The sequence below is a fragment of the Sphaeramia orbicularis genome, chromosome 11 (assembly GCF_902148855.1).
Source record: "Sphaeramia orbicularis chromosome 11, fSphaOr1.1, whole genome shotgun sequence".
Lineage (NCBI taxonomy): Eukaryota > Metazoa > Chordata > Actinopteri > Kurtiformes > Apogonidae > Sphaeramia > Sphaeramia orbicularis.
Genome location: NC_043967.1, coordinates 37,946,390 through 37,965,217, shown reverse-complemented (window position 1 = coordinate 37,965,217; position 18,828 = coordinate 37,946,390). Strand labels below are relative to the sequence as shown.

At 35.0% G+C, this 18,828-nt stretch overlaps 1 protein-coding gene across 1 annotated transcript in view; it reads left to right on the top strand.

Moving 5' to 3' along the window:
* Positions 1-18,828, top strand: part of angpt1 (angiopoietin 1) — a 149,446-nt gene that overhangs the window by 20,516 nt on the left and 110,102 nt on the right. The window lies entirely within an intron of this gene.

Sequence of the window (18,828 nt, the reverse complement as noted above, 5' to 3'; positions counted from 1 at the left end):
TCACACATGTAAGCATGCACCACACACCACAAATTTGTCTTCTGCCTTTAACCCATCACTAGATCATGCCTCACACACACTGCGTGCTAGGAGCAGTGGGCTTTCCATGTCAGGAGCCTGGGGAGCAAATTGAGGGGTTAAGTGCCTTGCTCCGCCAGTCCAGGGAATCGAACTGGCAACCCTTAGGTCACAAGTCGACGCTCCAGCTGACGTTCCAGCCATCTAGGTCACGGCTGCCCCTGAAGCTTTGCAAGTGTTACAAGTGGCCCTGGTGTCGTCTTTTCACATGAAATATAACCATACTTTGGAGTGTTTCTGTCTCAACACCATGTTGGCTATGTTCTAAACCAAAACAATGCAGCGTACGTGTGACATCATCGCACATGCACAACGAAGGTGAAATCAATAGGCAGAATCGTCAAGAAGGCAGTCAAACGACTCCAAGGAACTGAGCTACTGTTCTCACAAAGAACCGGTTCTTGATTCCCATCCCTAATTGATTGTACACTCTACTCTCATTATACCGCCAACTTCCGTTCACGGCCAAATTGGCGGTATAGCGAAAATGGCGTTACAACAGGTTGCGTCCATAATGTGCATGTCTTTACTATATGATGTCTATGCTGCCTCCGTTAACCCGTTCTAATTGCGTTTCTAAATAAATCTTGATTCTGTTATGTTGTAAGGGATCATTTAAAGTGGGGAAACATTTTAAGCATTATTATACCGTGTCGGGAAATGACACCCCATCATCTTGAGGCTTTGGCTTAATCCCACGTCCTCTTCCCGACATCCTGACCTACTGAGTGTTCTGCGATAAATGAACGATGGCCGTTCCGTAGACCTACTCGTAGCTTGTCGCGATCAGCGTCTGGCGCGTTTGTTTCAGTGCATTGTTAAAATTTATGTGTACTCGATGGCAATCACGCTGGCGGTATAACGGTCGGGAAATCAATGGTATAAGTGTTGTTTGTGCATGGAACTGGGCTGGCGGATGGTGATAGGCGGAAATGGCGGTATAACGGCGGGCGGTTTAACGAGAGTAGACTGTAATATTATCCTCCTTAGTTAGCATTTTTTCAGTGTAAATCATATATTTTCCTATATTTAATTCATTGATCATGTAGATGTTCATAAAAGCTCAGATTAAAGTTGAGGGTTGTCATATCAGAAACAGAGAAAACTGAAGAAAAAGTGACCTTTTCAGCAAAAAATATCATTAACTGAACATAAACCCAGTGTCTCCATCCACTGTCATTGATCCAACTCTATGGGTTTTACTGGTGAATCAGTGTCGTAGAAGATGACGTTATTTCCACGGTAACTACACCAGGTGAAAGGTCAAATAGGTCGACTGCGAGTTCAGACAGAGTTGTTAGTCAGCTAGCCTTGGCAGAGTTTCAGACAGATCTGCCAATAACTACGTCAGACAGTTCTGTAAGATGAGCAAATGTTTCCCTGTGGACAAATGTTACTAAGTACTGTATTTAACCCATAAAGACCTAGTTCCCAAATGAATTTTTCCCTCTATTTAACCTTTCTTAAGTGATTGATCACCATTTATCGTCATATTATCCTCTCTATTTTGCATTTTTTCCATGAAAATAGGTATTTTCCTATATTTATTTTGCTGATCATGTACTTTAATCATCATGCTAAGATGACATTTGAAGGTTATCATACCAAAAACACAGAAAACTTGACAAAAAGGGACTTTTTCAGTAAAATCTCCCAATAACTGAACAGAAACTAAATGTCTCCATCCACTGTCACTGATCAAACTCCATGGGTTTTACTGGTGAATCAATGTTGTAGAAGATGACGGTGTTTCCACGGTAACTACGAAGTCTCTGGACGTCCAAATATTTCATATCTGATGACAAACTGTGTTTTACATCAATTATTTATATGTATTGATAGAAGTAGTGGATCAACAGGTATTAAACAGTTTAGATCAGTAGATGCTCTTGGCCTCCAGTGGTTGTTTGGATCTTTGTGGGTTAAAGGAGACGGTGGAACGCCATGTCAAATATTTGGATATAAACTCCTCCTCGTGGGATGGCGGGTTCGTGGTATCCCTGTGCACTCCAGGAAAAAGGGCAGACTGACATGGTCTGAAACAGTGACATGAAATGGTTCCCTGTCAGACTGGCCTTCTGTTGGTACTCGCTGAATGAATAAGCAGGTCCGGTTTTGTTTGGTTGTTTGGTTTTCATTATGCATTCCCATGTCTTGGGTGAATGGAAGCACTTCCTCTCCCATATGGCCAGATACGCATAATTAATTGGAGTAATTTTTGGGCTCATTTTGACATTAGAGAGCAGGATTGTAACTGGAGGATTTGAGTAAATATACATTCATGTGTAAGCTCTACTCTGCTGTATTTGTTTTCATTTAACATGAATAGACATCACATGACGTCTCTGTTAATGATTGTGGCATCTGCGTAAAGTTCAAGTCAGACATAAAAGAAATGTGCTGCGTATTATATTTTCATGTCCTTTGGATGCTTTTCTACTAAACCGTGTTCTTTTCATGCCTTTCTCTACGGAGACAGAAAAAAATAAACTTTTCCACCGTTACACTCTGTGATTCGATCTATGTTTTATATAGCGCTACTGGAATCCGGTCATAAAGGATTGCCAAATTATCCCCGTCTAGACCAACTCTAAAACTTCATATCCGGAATGAATTTTGATCGTAAAAACAAGCAAGTGTCCACAGTGCCTTACCACTATCAATAAAGGAAAAGCAAACATTTCTATTGGGTGTATGGAGGCAAAACATGTTATCCATCTCTCTTTTGGTTATGCTAACATTAAGTTTAGCTAATGTTTTTCAGAACTTCAATCCTTTCCTGTGGTTTTCTTTTGTTCGAACATAAAATAATTTACCTACGAAGCTCATCAGTCACTGAAAAAACACCACGTGGCGCACTTTCCGAGCCGTCTGTGGTTTATACGAGCTGTATCATGATTTAGATGTCATGTCGTTCAGGCGTAACAAAACGAATACGGAAAATCAATTAGGTGTCTGGTTTGTTTTTCCATAAAAAATAACTTCTCCAGCTGTGATGATTTTACTATTTACTAAACATTCTCACTTTCTTTTATTTTCTGCCCTGTTGACAAACCATTCCGGCAGAAAGGCTTTGTAATACGGAAAATGGTGTGCCTCAGAACTTGCCAAATGATTTTGGATACTTCAAGCACCGTGATTTATCTAGTGATTTATCCAAAAAATCTGTCTGTTTTGGTTCGGGTTGTGTATACAAGCCTCATTATGTCTTTGGAAGTGGAATTGACATCAACACAATAGTATCTGGACAGAAAAAACAAAGGGGAAGAAAGAAAGATTCAGAGGGAAGGGATAAAGAGGCTTGGAACAGTCAGAGCTGGCAGTAGCTGGGCTGTTTTTTAAAATGGCATCCAGTCTTTTTGCTTGAAGGAGTCCTGGACATAATAGTTCAGACAGGCCAACAGAGGTGAGGCAGGGTCTGGACCACCCACCTCACTGTAGACCCCATACAAGTGCCACTCAATATTACCAACTGATCAAATATCTGTTTACGGAGTCGAGGCTAGGTTGATGTTTTGTCCACACTGTAAAAAAAAAAAAATCTGTAATTTAGCAGAATTTTCCTGTATTTTTAAGATACAGGAAAATATCAATGAAATGACAAAAATAGACTGTGATTTTACATGTCAAATGTGGAATAACACGAAAAAAAACTGTAACTGTGAATAACCCAAACATTTCCATTTTTTAAAAGAATTTTTTTCTTTTTTCACAGAAAAATACAGTATCGTAATTTCACAAATGAAAAGAAAAATACAGTATCATAATTTCACAAATGTTTCTTTTCTATTTATGAGAGTAAACTGTTAAAGTTGAATACTGTAAAAAAAAATAATAATAAAACTACTGAATGAATGAATGAAATCTTTATTTTGAACATGTAGACAGTGAAATCAAAACAAAAATCAACCAACAAAATATAAATACTGGTACATAAATGATTAAGGAAACAAACAACAAAATAAATAAATAATAGTAAATAATAATAATAATAATAATAATAATAATAATAAAACAAATCAAATGAAACAAATAAAATGAAATTATACATGCTCAAAAAGGAGTAGAAAGAAGTAAAAATTTATGTACTCCAGGCCCCAATTTATATTCCTTCTGATCCTTATATAGCAATTATTATTTTGTATGAATATAACAACAATAGTATAATATCACACATCCTTTTACCTATTTACACTAATATAATAATATCCATTTACAACTTTTCCTACCAGATATTAATAAAAACTTAAAAGAACAAAAACAAAACAAAAAAAACCCCTCAAACAAAAACATATACATACATAATATAAATACAGTTAGCCGTAAAAGAAGTATTTGTTCTGTAAGTTTAACAAAACTTGTTTGTTAATTGACAAATATCTTGTGTAATTAGGGGAGGTTTCACAACAAAAATGTTGAATAAATGTATTTTTGTGAATGTAAAACATGTATAAGCACTGATAAACTGTCCAAATACAGTTTTTATCAGTGGCTAGTACAACTTAGTCTCATAGAAAATTATCTATATATATATTTATAGGTAATTTGATTGGTTTAATACATGTAAATATTCTTTATTAAACATTAAAAAGGCAAAAAAAAAAAAAAAAGCAAAATCTTATGAAAAGTTAAGAAAAAAACCTGTATTTTAATTATGGAAAATTACCGTATTTTTATGAGATGGTTATTTTCCGTTATTTAACAGTATTTTTTTGGCACCTCAGCTGCCGGAATATTACCGTTTTTTTTTTTTTTACGAGTTTTTTTTTTTTTTTTTACAGTGCAGTACAACTCCTGAAATGCCTGTTTGTGTCTCTCTGGTGAAAAATGTGGCAGTAAATGAGTAAATACCTACTTATTGGTCACCGGGTGAAAGGTCAAAAGGTCGACTGCGAGTTCAGACAGAGTTGTTAGTCAGCTAGCCTTGGCAGAGTTTCAGACAGATCTGAAAACAAACAAGCCAATAACTACGTCAGACAGTTCTGTAAGAGATGAGCAAAGGTTTCCCTGTGGACAAATGTAACTAAGTACTGTATTTAACCCATAAAGACCTAGTTCTACTATTGTGAAAGTTCCCAAATGAATTTTTCTCTATGCATTTAACCTTTCTTAAGTCATTGATTGCCATTTATCATAATATTGTCCTCCCTGTTTTGCATTTTTTTTCTATGAAAGTCAGGTCTTTTTCTATATTTATTTTACTCATTATGTACTTTAATCATCATGCTAAGATTACATTTGATTGTTATCACACCAAAGACAGTGGAAAATTTGATAAAAAGTGACTTTTTCAGTAAAATCTATCATTAACTGAACATAAACTGTGTCCATCCACTGTCACTGATCCAACTCCATGGGTTTTACTGGTGAATCAATGTTGGAGAAGATGACGGTGTTTCCACGGTAACTACGGCGCCTCTGAACGTCCAAATGCTAACTGATTCCATTCAAAAAATTGCTTTAAGCCTCCAGAGTCCAGAGAAGCATTAAAAATAAATATGTTTGAAATGGGATTGAATTATAGCTTTCTTCGTATGATTAATGCTCATGATTTCCATTAAAATACATAAAAAGAAAAAATATGGAGTAAGCCTTCTAATGATACGTAGCGTGCCTTTATTGGTCGACTGCGCGTTCAGACAGAGTTGTTAGTCAGCTAACCTTGGCAGAGTTTCAGACAGATCTGAAAACAAACAAGCCAATAACTACGTCAGACAGTTCTGTAAGAGATGAGCAAAGGTTTCCCTGTGGTCAAATGTAACTAAGTACTGTATTTACCCCATAAAGACCCAGTGCTACTATTGTGGCAGTTTCCAAATTAATTTTCCTCTCTATATAACCTTTCTTAAGTGATTCATCACTATTTACCAAATTATCCTTTCCATTTTGCATTTTTTCGGGGAAAATCAGGTCTTTTTCTATATTTATTTTATTGATCATGTACTTTAATCATCATGCTGAGATTACATTTGAGGGTTATTATACCAAAAACAGAGAAAACTTAACAAAAAGTGACTTTTTCAGTAAAATCTACCATTAATTGAACATAAACCAAGTGTCTCCATCTACTGTCATTCATCAAATTCCATGGATTTTACTGGTGAATCAATGTTGTAGAACAGGGGTGTCAAACTCAGTTTAGTTCAGGGGCCACATTAAGCCAAATTTGATCTGCAGTGGGCCAAACTAGTGAAAAAAAAAACAACATAATATATAAATAATGTCAACTCCAAACTTTCCTCGATGTTTTAGAGCAAAAAAAGTAAAATTATGTAACGAAAATTTTTACATTTACCAACTATCTTTTAAAACAATGTGAATAACATGAACAAACGGAAATTTCTTAAGAAAACTAAGTGCAATTTTAACATTATATCTCAGTTTATCGTTTACACATGTAAATTACAACGTACAGCTCACAGTAGATACACAAAACATTTAATAACAGGTAGAATATTGTTTAAATTACACTTCAGACATTTCAAAATGTTCATATTTATTGAAATTTTTTGTGTTTTTGTGAAAAGTTAGTTTTAGTGTAAATACAGTAAAATGACATGAAAATGTTTACATGTACAAAGGGAAAAATTTGGAGTTGTGAGTATTTATAGATTATTATGATAGTATTTGACTGATCCGGCCCACTGGAGATTAAATTGGTCTTCTTGTGGAACCTGAACTAAAATGATTAATATCTTCAATGTGATTTTTGCATTTCACAAATTCATCCCAGGGGCCAGATTGGAACCTTTGGCGGGCCGGATTTGGCCCCCGGGCCGCATGTTTGACACTTGTGTTGTAGAAGATGACGGTGTTTCCACGGTAACTACGGAGCCTCTGAACGTCCAGATGGGTCATATCTGATGACAAACTGTATTTTACACCAGTTATTTACATGGATTAATAGGTTTAATGGGTCTAAGGTTATTAAACATTTTAGATCAGTAGATGCTTTTGGTCACTGGTGTATATTTGAGTCTTTATGGGTTAATTATACAGACTTGGAGGGACTCTTTAAAACACACTATCTCATTGAACTTATTCAGCACCATCTTGAATTCCATACCACCCAATCCTACAGATATACATTAATTTCATTCATTTTTCACGTGTGCAACTAATTTCCCACAATGACTTTCGCTCTTTAATTAATTTTTCAATTGCACTACACATTTCTATGCCGTTGTCAGCCATCATTTATCTTTATTTTCTGAATCATACTGTAATTTTCCACCTCATTTTATTTTCCTTTTTTGTTTCTTTAACCCTTTCATGCATGAATTATGAGAACCTTAATGGGTCAAAACACAGTAATGTCCCATCAGAGAGCGAAATTTAATTGATTGCCATTCCAACATTTATTTCAATATAAAGTAGCTCCTTGTTTTGGATAATCTCTTATGGTCCAACTAAAGCAAAAATTTATTTGAAAGTAAAAAATGTGGGTTAAATTGTCTCTAAAATGTCTCTTCAGACAGATTTTGAATATTGTTTTTTTTTACCCTAATCAAGATATTTTTCCTGAGTGTTTTTATTCCTCTTTAGGCATGAAAAAAACAGTGCGATTGAAAATTTTTTTATGAACCTATTTTTCATGGAGTTGCAAAAATATTCACTCAGCTGGACACCATGCATTTAATTTTTGAGCAAAGAAACATATATTTACTGATACACTGTGTGAAAAGTATGAAATAATTTTTTTTAATGCAGCTAATCTGGTGTTTTGTCACATTTTAACATACTCTAATATTAGTTATTACTCACTTTATGGAGATAATATGCAAAAAAAAAACCTTTTTGTTTAAGAAAAATGGTTAATTACAGTCTATTAACAATAACAAACATTAATTTACACTCAAACATGTTAGTGCAGGTCAGGTTTATCAAGAACAGTAAAGTTACAGTAATGGTCTGAATGTCAGTGTATTAAGGCATCCACTGTGTTGGCTGATATTGAACTAAAACAATAAAATCCATGAATATACAAGGGAACACTTTTGAATAGCTGTCCACTGTAGTGACCACTATGCATGAAAGGGTTAACATTTTGATAGATCTGTTCACTCTGAATGATTTAGAAATGGTAATGGAATTGCAAGAGGTTCAAACATTTCTTTGTTGCGGAAAAAATTATTAAACCACCCCTTGTTTTCTTCAATTTCTTGTTCATTTTCATGCCTGGTACAACTAAAGGTACATTTGTTTGGACAAATATAATAACAACAAAAATAGCTCATAGTAGTTCAATTTCAGAGCTGATATCTATCCATGTTTTCTTCATAATAACCAAAATCACTTCAGTTCTTCCATCAATATCTATGGCATTGTACTGACAAAAACAGTGCTTTTAGACATTCCATGTTTTCTTTTCTGTCTGTTTTAGTCACATGATACACACAGGAGTTAGTACTGGATTGCAAAACCATTGTTTCTGATGACTTTTGATGGTCTAATAATTTTTTCCGCGACTGTAAGGCATGAGAAAGTTGCTTTGTCCTTTTTGTTTATTTACTGATGGACACATGCTTCTGTGAATCTGAATATTTAGAGAAATCCTTACTCTTAAATAAATGAATCAATACTAATAAACAAACCAAACTCTTAGAGAATTTAGAGTAGAGGCAAAAAAAACTCCGAATGTCGAGTGGAGTAACAACCCACTTGGATTCACTGGGAAAATCCATTGTGATAAAGTTGAAAACGACCCATTTTACTGAACCTGTAAAACGTTTTCACAGGACAGCAATGCTATAAACACATGATGATACATGATATTGTTGCAGAATAAACCACAGAAATGTAACAGAAAAGTAGAAGTATGGAAATATTACAGTTTAAAGGTGTATTGAGTTATAGATACAGATACAGAATCAAATCATGAAGCCTTAATATTGTGGTCAGTGAATATTCACACCTCTACATGTAAAACTGTTTATGTTGCCATAATGTTTTAGTGTCAAATTTATCTGACTGCTGGTGTTAATTGGGGAAGAAAAAAGAAAAACAGAAAACTAAAAACTCCATGCATTCAGAAGTATTTAAATCATAATCTAATCAAATCATATGGCTGATGAAGATTCACACTTTTAATAGAGAACAGTTGAAATGAGCTCTACTTAAACATCTACAGTAGTTAAATGCAGTATATATGTACATTAAAGCAATGGTAATCTATAATGGACAAATGTTAAAAAAAAAAAAAAAAAAAAAATCCTTTGAGTATAATATAATTCAAGTGATCTTAGAGGACACAAGATTTGTGCATCTACTCCTTACCTCAGTTTTCAGGTTGTAGAAAATCTAAATCATGATGATGCCCAGATTTTATTTATTTATTTATTTGACAGGCACAATGCAGGTCAAGGTTACTTTATTTGTACCCGTAGGTAGATTTGTTTTGCAGTCTAGGTGATTGCTTTGGTATTACAACAATGCATATGTTGAACATGTAAGACAGGTACTTGATCACGCTTACAGACAGGACAAAAAGAAAAAAAGTGCTCAGTGTTCCACCATTCATCGGTATAGCAGCATGGATAAGTAAAAGAATAAAATAAACTAGGGCCCCGAGCCCCTAATAAGATCAAATAAATAAAAACAAGATGCAACTAGCAGCACTCGGAGAGTGCAGACCTCCGCCAAGGCTGATCAGTGGCCCCCCCCGTGGGCCCCCCCCACGCCAAGGAGGTTATGTTTTTGCCAGGGTTTGTTTGTTTGTCTGTCTGTCTGTTTGTCTGTCCGTTAGTGTGCAACATAACTCAAAAAGTTATGGACAGATTTTGATGAAATTTTCAGGGTTTGTTGGAAATGGGGCCCCCCCGTGGGCCCCTCCACCCCCAATCACCACCAAAATTTAATCATTTCTTCCTTATCCCATTTCCAACAAACCCTGAAAATTTCATCAAAATCTGTCCATAACTTTTTGAGTTATGTTGCACACTAACAGACAGACAAACAAACAAACAAACCCTGGCAAAAACATAACCTCCTTGGCGGAGGTAATAAAACACAATAACAACCAGAAAAGATAAGAACAATCCGGGATAAAAACCAGGATAAGAACATAAAATTTAAAAATTTTAAAATTTGAAGTCACAATAATAATAAATTGAGCAAAGAAATGTGATGTGATGAATTCACTATAAGCCCGGATAAGTAGAGTTTAGTCAAAAAATTTGAGGCAAGTGATTGCACTTAAATGATTTGAGTAATGATCGACTAATCAATTGGTTTAAGTAGGTTCATCTTTAATGCTAAAAGTATTGAACTTAAACTATTAAGTAGAAAACACTAAAAGACAAGTTATTTGTACTTTAAATCTGTTGTAAAATCAACCCCACTATCCAACCCTTCAACTCAGCATTTTAGGTTACACTGACTAATTTTCTTAATTGCAGCCAGATTAATTTATCATTGATTTAACAACTTTTTTTAAGATACACAAACTCAAAATCCTTTTCCTGATCAAAATAGTTATGAAAATATTCAACTTAACATATTGCAGCATGAAAGGAAATTAGCTCAATGTCATTTGCTAATACAGGAAGTGGTTTTAATTTGACAAGACATTAAGATTTCCATTGTACACTAATAGTCTTCGATGAACAGTAAAGCCATTGTTCTTCCTCTGGCTCTGACTCATGGTGCAGCTCTACAAAAATACAAAAACAAACACAAAAAGGCCAATAAACACTGCCATACACACATTAAATCCAAATTAACACTAACACCACAACCCCGCTGAACCCCTGCACAGAAAAAACAACACATTTTCAACAACATACCCAATACCCACAATGCCATGCGAAGATAAAAAGGTGTGGTCATGACTAAAACTTAGTGATTTAAATCCATTCAACTTCAACTTTTTCGTACTTTCAACTATGTCTACAAATTAGTAGAATATACTGAACATTTTATAGTAACATCATAAAACTTAAATCATTTAAGTGCATTGTAATTTAAGCATTTTAGTAAATACAAATTCCGGGCTTACAGTGTATAGACTGTAGAGCTAGTGCTAATTCTCAGCTCCAGTCCCTGGTTTGGCTCTTCCACAACACTGCAGTCCAAGTATAAATATACATTATTTAAAACAATCATACCATACAATTTGATAATCCAGTGTTGCATTTATATATGACTCACTCACTCACTCACTCACTCACTCACTCAATATACACAATATCTTCAGATGAGAACAGTTGTGTTTTGTCTTTAACCAGGTTTTGGTTTGGCTAATGACAGGTGATTTCAGACAAGTAGGAGGGACGTGATTGACAGCTATAATTACCAATCAGTGTTCAGATCCTGTCAGACTTGCAGGGATGAGCTGCAGAGAGAGGGTGTGTTTTTGCAAATTCTGGCATTTTTTCCATGTGATTTCAACTCCCAAAACTTTAATGCAGCAGCAAAAATATCAGTATTAACTATAACTATTACTTTTTGTACATTACTTAAGAGTCAACATTCCTTTTATTGTTACGGTATACACAGAGCATACACTACAAAATTCTGATGCGCTTTATGGAGACGGTTCTTCTTGAGTAAAAAAAAATAAAAAAATAAAAAAAGGAAATATACAATGCAAAATATTTAAATGGTTAAAAAAACAGTAAAAACACCCCCCATTCAGTCAAGTCACACATTCATACCTAGTTAGGTGCAGAGGACAGTGAGAGGTATGTACAGTAGTTATTGCACATTGTTGATTATACATTGCTAATTGGGATTACACTGGGGAATAATTTGAAAAAAAAAAAATTCTGTTGAGTTAGATTTTTATGCTAGTTAAAACTAAAATTTGCATGCTGATTCCAAAACTGCAGTCATTTTTTTTTTCTAGCACGTCAAGTTTTTTCTCCACAGCTTACCCTCCAGATAAGCAAAATTCCACTGATTAGCTGTAGTAAGACTTGCCAGCTGATTATGATTGGACTCATCTACAGCTATGTGGCAACTTGTTTGTGCAGTCACAATTGAGACAGTGCAGTGAGAGGTGTGTGCAGCTAACAATAGGTCAGTACTATCAATATCTGCAAACAGAAAGCTAGCATAGTAGGAATTAAGAGGATTTGTGCTGGCTTTTCTCTTAACCTTGTAACCATGGGCCTACCGTTGTAAGTTCTATTTCGTTTTATGCTGTTTTTTTAGTTTTCAAAGCTTGTAACTATTCCATCTTACTGTTTTATTTACATAGGTATATATTTCCTTTGTTCCAGATCATGTCTGCCCCTGCTACTTCTCGTCTTAAATGCCTAAACAACCCTGACTCCTTTTGCTATATTTGTGGTAGTGTCACCATTCCAAATCAGAGGGCAAACATCAGTGCATTTGTCAAACAAGCATATTTTGGATATTTTAAAGTAAAACTCGGCCGGTGTGTTTGATGGTCCACAAATTCGGCAGCTCTTCAAAGATGAACAGTTCACCGGGACTATGTCAGACCTTGAGAAGAATGCTTAGTTATCATTCAGAGATGTCGTCAAGAACTTTCTTGGAAATACACGTGCAAGTAATTGCACAGAAATTGTTCAGAAACTATTGGAGAGCTACAAAGTGCTTGGTTGCAACATGAGTATTAAAGTACATTTTCTGCATTGCCATCTTGCCAGCTTTCCGGAAAATCTTGGTGCGGTTAGCGACGAGCACGGTGAACGATTTCACCAAGATTTGAAGGTTATGGAAGAACGTTATCAGGGTAGATGGGATGTATATATGATGGCTGACTATTGTTGGAGCGATAGTCCTCAAGTTGAACACTCCAGAAAGAGCTATAAGCGTAAATTTTTACCTTAACTACTTGCACACAACTAGAAAAGCACTCGGAGAGCACAGACCTCCGCCAAGCGCAAAAATTCCCCACATAATCGGTGATACAAATCCTACATTTATTTTTTAAAATAAAATCCGCCTTTTGGATCAGATCCGGATCAGCCTTTGAAATGTGATAGAGGACCCCATTGTCAATTCCTGAGTTAAATTTCATGAGTTTTGGTCAATAATTAAGCGAGATATTGGGAAACGAAAATTTTGGCCCCATTTACCACAATGTTAACGACAATTTCAAAGTGATCCAGAATCCAGGATTTCTTCCAGATCTCCCCCAAAAGTTAATCATTTCTTCCTTATCCCATTTCCAACAAACCCTGAAAATTTCATCAAAATCTGTCCATAACTTTTTGAGTTATGTTGCACACTAACGGACAGACAAACAGACAGACAGACAAACCCTGGCAAAAACATAACCTCCTTGGCGGAGGTAATTATAATTACAGTAGCCATATCCTTTGTAAAAACATAATAGTGTTACGTAAGCATTGCAGTCATGCCTGTTTCTTTCATATTTCATTGTATGTCAATATTTGAATTTTTTTTATAAAACAAGCACATATCTGTTAAGTACAGTATTTTTCATATTTTTTTTAAGAAAACAGGGATCCTATAGTTCAAAAACTTGACATGATTGAGAAAAACTGAGATGAGTTTTGGATTCCGCACCCAAAAATTAGTTAAAAACAGCTGTCAGACCTAACTCAACAAAAGTTGTGTTCCCCAGTGTCATTGCACATTGCTGATTTTTCATTATTGCACATTGTTGATTATCACATACTGGTTATTGTAGAGTTCAGTGTAGTGATTGTTCTGGGGTAGTAAGACTCATTACAGTTGCATTCTTTTACCAAAGGTTTTGAAACCAGAACCTTTACTGGAAAAAATTCTCAATATCATAATTGTACTTTTTTGATTAAAAAAAAAAAAAAAAAAAAAAAAACAGATCTGAACACTATGTTGGCCACTGCCTATGATAGGGAGCGTTCAACCAACTAAATTATAGGTCTAGGTCTAACACTATGGTGTCAAATGCCCCCTTCACTGTCGGGTGATAAGGAGATCTAAGTGCATTTACTGCAGTTGGACCCAAAGGTGGCTTGTGATACACCAGGAGGTGCTGATTTGTGGGGTGGGAGGTGGTTAACAGTCCCATGCTCTTGTCCATTAAAGTGGTTTGAAATGGATCCATGCCTGAGCGTAAGGGATGCATCCCAGAAGCCAGACTGCTACACTACCACCATCACCTCCACACACACACACACACACATACATACACAGATAAGCAGAGATGTGACAGCTCTGCTCGTAAGTGTTTTATACAGTCCAGGCCTACTATTTTCTAACTCTCCCAGTGTCTCTCAGCACCACCGCTGCTGCTGTTTAGAATAAGATCAAGACCCCCTTTTGGAATGGAAGTTGCACTAGATGGGAAATGTCAGAAACGTGGTAAACATTTGCAGTAATCTGTAACAATGATAGCTGGGAGGATCATCTTGAGGGATTATCCTGTTCTTGGCTCTCAAGATATGGCAATTTAGCAGCTTTGCCATGATAATGTACAGAATATGCGTGTTGGGAATTCTTGCTGATGGATTTTGGTCCTTTTTGCCTGTGATGCTCCCCATGACAAACTGCACACACTACACAGTTCATTCAGTAACCTAAACATTTGCCATTTCGCTTGATAAAGTGCCCATCTGCACCTAAAATCTGCACCCTGCTATGGGCTTTATGTTCCGTACCAGACAGCTAAAAGCACTTTTTTTGGTGATTAACCCTGTCATGCATGAATTATGAGAACCTTATTCAAGTTTTTTTTGTTTTTGTTTTTTTTCCTGGGTGTTTTTATTCTTCTTTAGGCATGAAAACAACTATGTGATTGAATTTTTTTTTAAGAACTTATTTTTCATGGAGTTGCAAAAATGTCCACTCAGCTGGACACCATGCCTTTAGTTTTTGAAACAAAGAAACATGGATTTACTGATATACTGCATGAAAACTATGAAATAAAAACATAAAGACCCAAACATCCACCAGCGACTAAAACCATTTACTGATCTAAAATGTATAGTACCTTTCAATCCACTAATCCTATCAATACATATGAGTAATTGGTGTAAAATTCAATTTTTTATCTTTTCGTGGTCATCAGATATGACCCATTTGGATGTTCAGAGGCTCTGTAGTTACCGTGGAAACACTGTCATTTTCTACAACATTGGTTCACCAGTAAAACTCATAGAGTTGGATCAATAACAGCAGTCATAGATGCTTGTTTTATGTTGAAAGAGTCATTTTTTCTTCAGTTTTCTCTGTTTTTTGATATAATAACCAAAAGTTTAATCTGAGCTTTTATGAACATCTATATCAGAGGTGTCAAACTCATTTTCTTTCAGGGGTCATATTCAGCCCAATTTGATCTTAAGCGGGCCAAACCAGTAAAATAATGACTTAATAACCTGTAAATAATGACAAATCCAAGTTTTTCTTTTTGTTTTAGTACAAAAAAACCCAAAAAAAACAATTAAATTATGAAAATATTTACAGTTTACAAAAAAGATGTGACTAACCTGAAAAAACCGAAATTTCATTAGAAAAATTTGTGCAATTTTAACAATATTATACCTCGACTTATTATTTATACATGTACATTTACACTCAGTATTACATAAACATTTGGTAACAGGCAGAATATTGTTAAAATTTTGGAGTTTGGAACTGAAATTTGAACAATTTCTACAATATTCCATCTGTTATTATTAACACAACTACAGATCACGGTGGATCCATAAATGCACCAAACATTTAGTAACAGGCAGAATATTGTTCAAATTGCACATTTTGGGTTGTTCATCTTTGTTTTTATTTATGTATTTATTTGCATTTTATTGTGAAAGAATAGTTTTGTAAATGTGAACATTTTCACAGTGTAATGTTTTTTTTTTTTCACTTAAATTTTGTCCACATCATTTTTCACAAAGAAAATTTGTCGTTGTCATTATTTATGGGTTATTGTGTTGTTATTTTTACTGTAGATCACATTGGTCTGTATGTGGAACCTGAACCAAAAGGATTTGGACAACCTGGACTGTTCAGGTTCATTTTTGCACTTTCATCCTGCAGGGCCGGAATGGAACCTTTGGCGGGCCAGATTTGGCCCCCGGGCCTCATGTTTGACACCTGTGATCTATATGTTCAGTAAATTATATATTGGAAAATGTACTTTATTTTCACTGGAAAAATGCAAAATACAGAAGATTATTTCTTAATAACTGGCAACAAATCACTTAACAAATAAAAAAAAAAAAAGAAAAAAAAATCATTTGGGAACTACTGCATAAGTAGCACTGGGTCTTTGTGGGTTAATGCTGCTAATCTGATGTTTTCTCGCATTTTAACATATTCTAATGCTGATAAAAATTGTGTTTAAAAAACCTGTCAATTACAGCTTAATAACAATTCGCAATTAATTTACACTCGAACATGTTGCTGCAGATCAGGTTTATCAAGAACAGCAAAGTTACAGTAATGGTATGAATTGCAGTGGATGAGAGGATGCATGAGTGTCCACTGTGTTGACTGATATGGAACTAAAACTACAAAACCCATGAATGTACAAGAGAACAGCTGCAGAGTAGCTGTCTACTGTAGTAACCACTATGGATGAAAGGGTTAACAACTGACTGTCCGTCATAAAGCGTCTCCACCAGTGTCGGGCCTGTGCATGCACCAAGTCACATTGACACTTAAAGGTGCAGTCTACATTTACACTCCCCTAAACTGCTGAGCTGTCAGGACATCAGCATCATTACTAAAAGCACACACAGTCCACTTGAAACCAGACCGAACCAAACACAAAACCCTAAAACCATTCTACTTCGGTGCTAAGTAGCACTCAGGGAAACATAAACTTGTGTTTATGTGATTCTCACTTAGCAAATGGTAGTTTTGTAAAAACCAGAAGCAGGATTTAGTAGTTTCTAAAAGCAGAGCCTAGTGTTATTGCACCCTTTGGAATGTGTTTTATAAATGTGTCTCGGCTCATTTTCAATTTAATCAGAGGGTTTCTTTATTGGAATTCCTTTCTGTTTTCAAAGTGTGAAATGTTCTCACATAGGAATTTTCGCTTCCAACATCGTCTGTTTAAACTGACAATTTAACATTTCGACAAGTCAACCTGAATCAGGAAAATAAGAATGTCTGAGGCTTATATCAATACTTTTGTACTTTCCACTCAGTCTTATGCAAGATCAGAGTTTAAAAGTGCATTAGATGACTCAAAAAAGATCTAAATAATTATGGTGAGATCCCAAATATCTCAGAAATGTAAATGCTTATATTATTATTTAATTATTACTCCAATGATTAGGCTTTTCTAAAATAAATATCCACACAAGTGCATATTAATTATGACCAGAAACTTCAAAATGAAGGTTTATCATTGTATATGAAATGGTACAATGGTAATTTCCAGATCCATTATCGTATATCTGTGGAAAAACACAGTTCCATTCCATTCAGTCTAAATAATACAGTGTCTATCATACAGTAAATTGGGAAACACATAGTTACTTTTATCATGTTTGAGACATGTTCGTTCATGTATATGTAACTATCAAGTAATTAGAATTGATTAAAGATTGACTGTTTTGACTAAATAAATAAAAGCATGGTGGCACAAAAAGGTCAATATTCATCAAATGGCCTCAGACAGTAACAGATTTAGATTCAAATACATGTAGACATGTCACATTTAACTCCACAAGTTTGTTTACAATAGGTTTGGAGACCATGCACATACTGTAGGTTAAATACTCTATAGACTGTTTCTGAGGGCAACGATGCATGAAAATAAATGCCTAATGAACCTAATGAATAATTTTATATTAAGATATAATACAATCGTTTTAAGACCTAATATCTGTAAGGCAAGGCAGGTTTATTTGTATAGCACATTTCATGTACAGGACAATTCAAAGTGCTTTACATAAAACATAAAAGCATCACAGGAGAGGCATAAAAATTGGCTAAAATTTGCTTAGAGGTCTTACTTATGTCTTTGTGCATAACAAAATCAATCTAAGTGAATCCCCAAAGGAACTTTGTGTTGGTAAATGCAAGTTCTGCAAATTGACAGGATTTCAGTTCTGTTGCAACATGTTGATGGTCATATGAACTATGTTTTCAGCTCAAAAATGTCCAATTTCATCACAGTTAATGCTATATTTTCATGTCACAAATGGCCAAGTTATATTTGAACTGAACTGACCTGAAAAACAAATATTCTATTCTTTTAGATTCCCAATTTTTCTTACCAGATTCTATCCTACATATCACATGTTTTATTTTTACAGGTTCAATATGGAGTATGGTGCTGATCCATCCTGCTTATGTTACGCCAATGCATACATTAAGAATGTCACACGTCACTTTTTAAATCAACAGGTTTCTAATAATAAGCATTTTCATAAAGAAATAACAATTCTATATTGTTCTTTACTCTTTAGTATGATGATAAACTATACAATAAATAATTCTGATCCTAGTTTTTGCACAGGGATCATTAGTGTAAACGGTGACATGGCTGCTGAGCATCAGTATGATGGGATCTGTAACAACCATGTCACATCCGTCCACTGACACATTTTGTGTTTTTGTGTCAGCTGTTATTGTTTTAGATCCACAATACTAACATTTATGAATAAGAGGAGAATTAGCAATAGTAAGTCTATAAGTTTATTACTAATAAAGTACTGGTACTGACCAGATCATCATGGGTAATGTCATGTCCGTCCACCAGCAAAAGTTTTCACATACACGTGCTATTCCAAATCCAATATTTCTGAAAATAGAGCTTCCACTGTCAAATAATATCAGTAGTCTGTGCACAAATGTATTAGCATTATTTCAACACAG